Consider the following 8199-nt stretch of genomic DNA (forward strand, 5'->3'; position numbering starts at 1 on the left):
ATGCAAAAGAAACAGATATAGGCCAATAACAACCGTGTACATAAACTAAGATTGAGTAGGGCATAGAACAAAATTGGATTAAGGGGAGTATTATATTTGTAATATTGTTTTGGACTATGTATAGTTCGATGCAGGTATGGCGAGTATTCATAGTATAAGGCAAATGACGTCGTGAAATGGAAAGCGAAAGACAAGATTTAAATATTTTATCCTTTTCCTCACCAGTTTGCAGATAACAAGAATAAAGAATACAACGTGTGGAGAATGCAAAAGACAGCCTTACAAATAGCCTCTGAAAAAGGATGTTTTCAAATGGTTAACTTACTAAAGGATGCCGAAGAAATAACTATAAAAGAAAAAATATATGACGCTACAGGTAAGATAATTTCTGAACATACATTATGTAATTCTCTTTCCATAGCACACACTACAAACTAAAATATTAATATGGCATTGGATTAATGCATTGTGCGTGTGGTGCATTTGCTATAGAAAGGTAATCTGTGATTGGTCAGGGGTGTTTGGAATTCCAGTAGAACCACAGTCTACCTAAAACAAATCAGTTGACTGCATCAGAGTAAGGTCACATTCCTGGATCAAGGGAAATGTAGAACTCGCTCTCGGTTCTGTTTTGCTTGACCTAGCACTAATTTCGTCAAGCAGCACCTCGGCTGTCTTCTGTTCATCAAGTGTCCTTAGCACCAGAGTCTATGTGGATTTTTCTAGTCTACCGGTAGCATACTAGCTTGATCAGCGTGACTACTTTTCTGGCTCAATGCGTCCGCATTCTCATTGTTTTTACCAGACCTGTCCGTGTAGACAGTAAATTCTGCAATGATAAGGAGGTCACAATATTTCTTGGTAGCCCAGCTTAGTGCTAACAGCTAGAGATTCATGATAAAGAAGTTCGCCATATGTCGTTCATTGGACCTTCAAACTTCTGCTGGCATAGGTGAGCACAATTTCCTTATCACCATGCTTCTGTGATAATACAGCCCATAGTCGATAATAGCTTGCGTTTCCAAAGTTTTCCTTGAAGATAAAATAATCATACCCATCCATAATCTGATAACACTAGGTAGAAATTCGTAATGCACAATCAATTGTTATAAACATAGACACAAAACAGCACAGAACAGACAGTAAATAGACGGTACACAAATAAAGTCAAATTAATGAAAAGAAGATACATGGACCTCTGGACAAAAGACCAAGAAGTGATGTCAGTTGTTTCGAAAATAGTAAGCGCATCCTGCCCCACATGTGGCACCCGCCATATATCAATCTGTAAGTCAAATAGATATAGTGGTCACCATTTAAGGTCCAATGTCACTGATGCCATCAGCGATCACTTGTCGAAGAGAGATGCTGTATTTATCTACCAGCTTGTGATACCTACCAAAAAAGCGTTTGAATGTAAAGACAAGCCTTTTTCTGGTGTAACCTTGATTTAATAGTTTGTAAGGGAGATGGCTATGTCTACAAAATTACCATATGAACTGCATGCTCTTGCATATCGAATAAGCTGGGAAATTTATACCCCATAAGCTGGTGAGAGTGGAATGTTACAGATAAGGTGTTGGAAATTGATGATACCGAAGTTGAAATCATCTCTCTTTTCATATAGTCTAATAGAAAGGTGGCCTCCAAATTCAACAAATATGTTGTCGATGAGGAAATCAAGCAAACTGATACTGTCTTTCTCGCTAAAAACAACTTCAGAATTAGTAGTAATCTTAACAAGATATGTAGAATTATACCCTAATACTACATATTCGTAATTGTGTGAACCGTTTTTGTATAAAAGATGCTTGGTTAACTATGTTTTTCAAGCGTTCTTTCAATGTATCATGTGTTATTGTGGTACATAACGTGGAATAATCGAAAGTGTTAATAGATTTTTTTAAAGTAGTTCTTGATTTCAAATTATCCAAGAGTTCCTTTAAATATTTAATGTCCTTATTTGATTTATACCATTCCGAGAAAAGACAACATCACAGTATGCCTTAAGTCCCCGTTTAACGATACATAGAACAGAAGTTAGTATCTTCGATTACTTTGTTGTTGAACATTTTGAAGAACCTGCAATAAACCTAGCTTAGTATTGTGGGTTGTTGAGTTTTGGTATCCAGTATATGCTAGGCAACTTATTGTGGTAATCTTTGGTTTTAATATGAACATTATTAATGAATATCTTATGGTCTGCCAAAATTTCGGTTGTTGATGAACATTGATTGTCTGTAAGTAGAGTTGATGGAGGTCTTACACCAAGTTCGGCTACAAGACATTCAAAATAATGCTTCTTACATACCATACCATACAATGATATTGGCAGCTTTATCAGCAAGGAGGACAACATATTTGTCATGGATGTCATTCAAACACTGAACAGGATTCGGATCTTTAAATACAGAATAGGGTCTTCTGCGAATATGTGATTTAAGTCGACCAATACGGCCACGGACTGTTTTCCTCACAGATTTGACCCATTCTGGCAGTGTGTCTAACTCTACATCTTCCCCCTTAGCCAATTTTCCTTGAAGGTTGATCCAAACACTACAGTGTCGTCTAAATAGAAAAGAAGAGTCAGAAAGTTTAATAGCCGAACACTTTGTCCATTAGTTTCATGTAGCTGCTGCTCCTGATAAACGAAATGGTATCCTGAAAAACTTATAGTGGCCATCCATGGCAGACAGGAAGGCAGTTTTTCTCAATGTCCTGCTCAGCGACTGGTACCTGATAGAAGTCATGGACGAGATCGAGACTACAATTATAGCACTTCGCCCTATTCAAACATCAAGTGCCTCCTCTATTCTGAGGGGCGGATATGCTTCTGTGCGCGTTTTGGCATTCAGTGCATGATAAGTCGACACATAAACACAGTTTCCCCACATTTCTTGTGAACCAGAACGATGAAAGGTGCATATGGATTGCTTGACTCCCTTATAATACCTACATCAAAGGATCTCTGAAGGTATTCTCTTACCTCGTCCTTTTGATGTGGGGTGCTCTCTAGTAGGGTATTTAACTGGAATGTCATCAACGGTATTTATTTCGTGTTAGACCAAATCACAGGAACAAATGTCGTTTTCATGCATACAAAAGGTTTGACAGTACTTGCCAACTACTTCATTGAAGAAACTCTGTTCTGCTTACTAAGTTCACCAACATCCATATTTGATACAATGTCCTTTACAAATGATGAAGTTGTATCATCCCCATTCAACAATCTCACTTGGACTTGATTCTCATCAATCTTGTCGGATGTGACAGTCAGTTCAAGAGAATCAGACTTAGTAACACCAAATGGTGTACGGGGCTGTAAAAAGACATCAATATCACTGAAGTTAGCAATTCGCATGGAAACTCTGCATCATGACCTACAGACAAGTATGATGCTCCGAGTGCAAGTCATTCCATTGCTCAACACCACGGGCTTCAAGTCTTTCAATGAGGGTATGATACACTTGTCTTTTATCATATACCCAGATTCACGTGTCTAAAGCTAATGGGAGCAGCGCCTTCCAATTCGTACATTTTTTACATATCACGCCCCGGCACTGTATGCCCAAACTTGGATGTACGCGTCGAATCCCGGACCTACTTTTGTATTTAGAACAGTGCGCAACATTCAAAGGTTATCACACACACTGCTTCGAAATATGAACAATCGCTTGCATTTCTGAACTGCCTTCATTCCTGGTTACTAGGCACGTTGCTTTCTGCACGAGATTAGGAATGTATCTGCCCGCTCAGATCGTAGTGGCGACAATGGAGCCACGCGCCAGTGACATCGGTTGATGTTGTTAAATTCTAGTGAAATCTAGTGTACACTAAGTGCGTCCCTGTTGAGTGTAAATTACAATAATGTACGCTTTTGTGTCTTTCTTTCACCTCGATTTCAGCCTGGATCTCTGTTGGTCACGTATGTTGCTTTGCTTGTTCTAGAATTCTGCAGGTAAACAAATGACGTCATTATGTATGTTAATCCACGACGGGAAATCTTTTTCTAAAAAATTGACACAAATGGCGACGAGTTGTTGATGTCGCACGTATTTTTATCTCCAAAACAGTACTGAATATTATGTTAACTAAATATTTATCATTAAATAAGGTATGATAAAACCTTTACAGCCCTGGTACGGGTTTTGCGGACCTGGTCGTATGGCCTACGGGCCCTTGCACGCTTGGCCCTTCCGCCGTACGACCATGGTCCGCAATACAAATATCAGGGCCGTAAAGATTATTAGCAACACACTTGACAGAACCTTCAACAGTGTTGATTGATCGGCTTCCTACAAGCAACACAAGCATGTGCACATCTGAGGATGGTGCAATTGTCTCTTAATTCATTAGCTGTGGCCCATACATTTCTAGTGCATGTAGAAGTTTGACTTCATCATTGCTTAGTGACGCTGATAACTTTTTGAGGTAATCATCACCATATGTACAGAATCACTTTTGTCTAACATCTAGTAGTACTTTAGTTAGATCCGACAACACCAGGAACTCTCCTTTTCCGGGCTTCAACAGGGGTGTTGACTAGACCACGAAACACAAGGAATCCAAGACCATCAAATTTCATATTGAATACAGTCACAGTAAAAGCTCCACATAACCACTGTAGGGGATTTCCAACCCTTGCGAAGCAGTAATCGTGGTGCACGAGGAGACATCTACCAGTCCCCTTCCTGGATCAAATGTTCTATGACGAATCCGTTAGTTATGATAAACACCTTTGTGCCCATGTCAATCAACATGCCGCCTGAACACCACCTAACTTCACCATCGTTGTCGGACAATTACTGATTGCTTTAATTATGATTGAGCCTCCATTAGTCACAGTCTCGCCTAATAGTGTCGGCATGCCTGGTTTAAGTTCTCAGTCTTGGCTTTCTTAGCTGTAGCAGTGTCACTCCCATTACGTTGATCGGTTTTTTTGGGACAATTTCAGCTTATATGGCAGATAGCATCACACATCCAGTATCGCCTCTTACGATCTGCGGACACAGTAGCTTTTGACGACTTTGTCCAAATGTTTCTATTTTGTATCATTGATGTTAACTGTTGTAACTGCTTTTGCTGGGCTGAAACTAGCTCATCTTGTTTGATAATCAGAATGCGCAAGTCTTCTTCTGCTGCTACTTTGCATAAAACGGCACCATGCTTTGTCCTCAGTGTTTTTCAGTCCATCCATCAAGGCTAGGATATGGTCTCTAGCATCGAAGAATCTGGCTTGCCAGAATTCAGACCTCTGAATTCTATTCGTAGGTTGTCATCTTACACCACCTCAGCAAGTCAGTTTTTCAGTTGAGATTTCCTATCTGGTTTGAATGATGAGTGCAAGTGGATGATTCTATCGTACGAGTTCACCAACTTTATGGAGCATGCCTTCAAAACTTCTCAATCCTTCTGGTGGTAAGCAAAAAAGCTGTTGTAATCGTAGCAAAGTTTCACCATCACCGAATACTTCAGTCAACACAGCAAATATCTTATTTGGATAGGAACCCCTTGATGCAATTAACGCTCCTGCATCTTGCATCCAGTCTTCAATGAGCAGCCCTGATTCACTCTTGCCATCAAACCCGTCAATGTTTTTGGTTTGTTTACACATGTACCATCTATGTGGCTGCATTTTTATTAACATGGCCTGAATGGGATTCATCTTTAGGGACAGGTTGTACCTTCTCCGACGTCAGTTCCTTGATGTCTCTTCCTGCTTCTTTGGTATATGTATTTGCAACTGACGCTGCAGACTCCTCGTCCTTTAACGAGCTACTTCCGCCTTCAAGCTCGCTATGGTATCCTGTTACTGCTTCACATACTGTTACGTGATCTCTACTTTCACTGCTGCAGGGTAGGACATTTGAATATACTATACTTTACTGGAGAAGTGTACTTGTATGTGTTACTACACTGGAGTCGACAACAAGAATGACAATTTCGCTCAATGACTGAAACTACTTATTGTACATCATTACAATTTACAGCATTACTTCAAAACATTTCAACGCTTTACAAGTATCAATAGTAATATTGTTGAATGTGTAGTCACTTTAAAAAAAGTTCTGTATATCTACTGCACAGTTACATTTCTTCGTAGGTAGCACATATAACAGTTCAGAACAGTTCATCAAAAGGGTACAAACTATCTTTCCATACAACTGCACAAACACTATCACATCCGTATGCATGCAGGGCTTTCAATGTAGAATATTGATGAGAAAATCCTGCCGACTACGCATTGTGTAACGTTCGGTAAAGATGCGCATATACGCTGTACCTTGACTCATCAATACCGAATTCTTTATTTCGAATTCCCCATTAATTCGAGGCAAATTAGCAGGACATTTCTGTCAGTGTAGTTTGGTACAGGAAAAAAGTCACTCTGACACCGAAGGATCAGAAGACCGGTGTAGAAGACGTAAAGAGCATACCCAAGTTAATAATAATTACAACTGTTTCAGTCTCCACTGAGAAATCAAAATCACTCACAACTACATACAGTATATTTGAGCTTAGAAAGCTTTTTATTGTTTACCCAAGCTTACGAACTGAAGAGGTTCCCAACCCTGAAACTGACAGAATGCAGTCCATCGGAATGTTTATTTAGAATTGCCGGTTGTCTCGTCGGGCCCCTCGGGGCTCTGCTACATTCTGCATTCTGGACCTTGCCAAACGGTAAACTCGCCCTTGCTTGGTTCTGTATACTTAACCTACTACAGTTGCGAATAGCAGACCTAAACGACTGTATATAGAGTCTGGGAAAAAGTTGAAACTTTCCACAATGCAAAAATTATTTCTTAACTGAGGTGGCGAGCCTGATTCGACCCCTTTCAATACGCATCACTCCTAATGTTCTGGCTATAGACTGTCACGTCCGGCGTCGAACAGATTTACAGCTGTAGTATTTTAGGCGTTATAACGTAGTGCAGTTTATCAAGTAGTACAGTTTAGGGAGCTACTAATTATGAAAGGCTTGAGTCTCATTCATAGAATATCCTGGGTGGGTCGGTTCCATGTCCGGGCATTTCCTGTACAGTACACAGCGGTTGAGGTAACTCGGCGTGGGGCCTGCTGCCGGTATTAAAACACTGACTCTCAACTCTGCCATGCTCTCATGGAAATATCTCTAGGTCCACACCAAATTAACACACAAATGTAGACTAAAACTATTCAGGTTTGCGTTGTTGCAGCTACAAATCGCGCATCTTCTCATCATAGTGAACAAACTGAGATCTTCTCGAAGTTGGGACTAAATGCGTTGACTATTGCTCTCAGAGGATTGCTCTCAGAGGTTAGCCACTTCTGACGTCATGCTTCGTGACCAATACATGGCGAATGATCTGTACTCAGACGTTTTTTGACAGGGTGAATTTTTCACAACTTTAACAGTGAAATACACTACTATAGAAATAGTTGCCACTACAACGTCACGGATTTTTCGAAATAATGAATATTGTTTTATGCAATTCGATTAAGTTCAGACATTCAAAAAATAGGTTGATATACACTTTAAATAAAGTACTACAATTTGGACTGAATATTAATAATACACAAAACTCACCGTGACACATTGCAACCTGTGTCTGTAGCCTTATACAATATCTGCAGTTATCATACTAAAACACCTGTTTAAGTAATAGGACAGTGGTTTAGTGTCTCGTAAACTGAACAGAACATTTCGCTGCATGCATATGAAATAACTATGACTAGAAGTCACTTCATAAAAAGTACTTGACTCGGGTTTGTGTCAACAATGGCGTGAACTATCAAAGCGATAAAGTTGCTGCACAATGAACGGCAAACCTTGACGTTGAACAGTAGTCATTACTTCAGCATATGTGTACAGTCGCACATTTGCATCTGACATGTGCAAACTGAAACATTTATAGAATCAGAAGGAAATATGTTCCGAAAAACCGTAAATACAACAAAAGGACCCTTACCAACAAAGGGATTCATGAGTTTTCATTACTTGTGATGCATGCACTCAATTTGAGATAAACTGACAAACAAAGCTTTGGATATGCGCACCAGAAATCAAGCTTCATTTTCAGCTTTTTATTGTCCTGCGTCTGCGCCAGACGGAATGCGCCCTCAAATACCCGAGTGAGCAAGATCGTAGCCTCACAAAATGATGATGGTTTTGCGGGCCATTCGAGAGATTAAAAGAGATAATTTGATACTATCATTGTC

Source organism: Ptychodera flava, chromosome 18, assembly GCF_041260155.1.
Source record: "Ptychodera flava strain L36383 chromosome 18, AS_Pfla_20210202, whole genome shotgun sequence".
Classification (NCBI taxonomy): domain Eukaryota; kingdom Metazoa; phylum Hemichordata; class Enteropneusta; family Ptychoderidae; genus Ptychodera; species Ptychodera flava.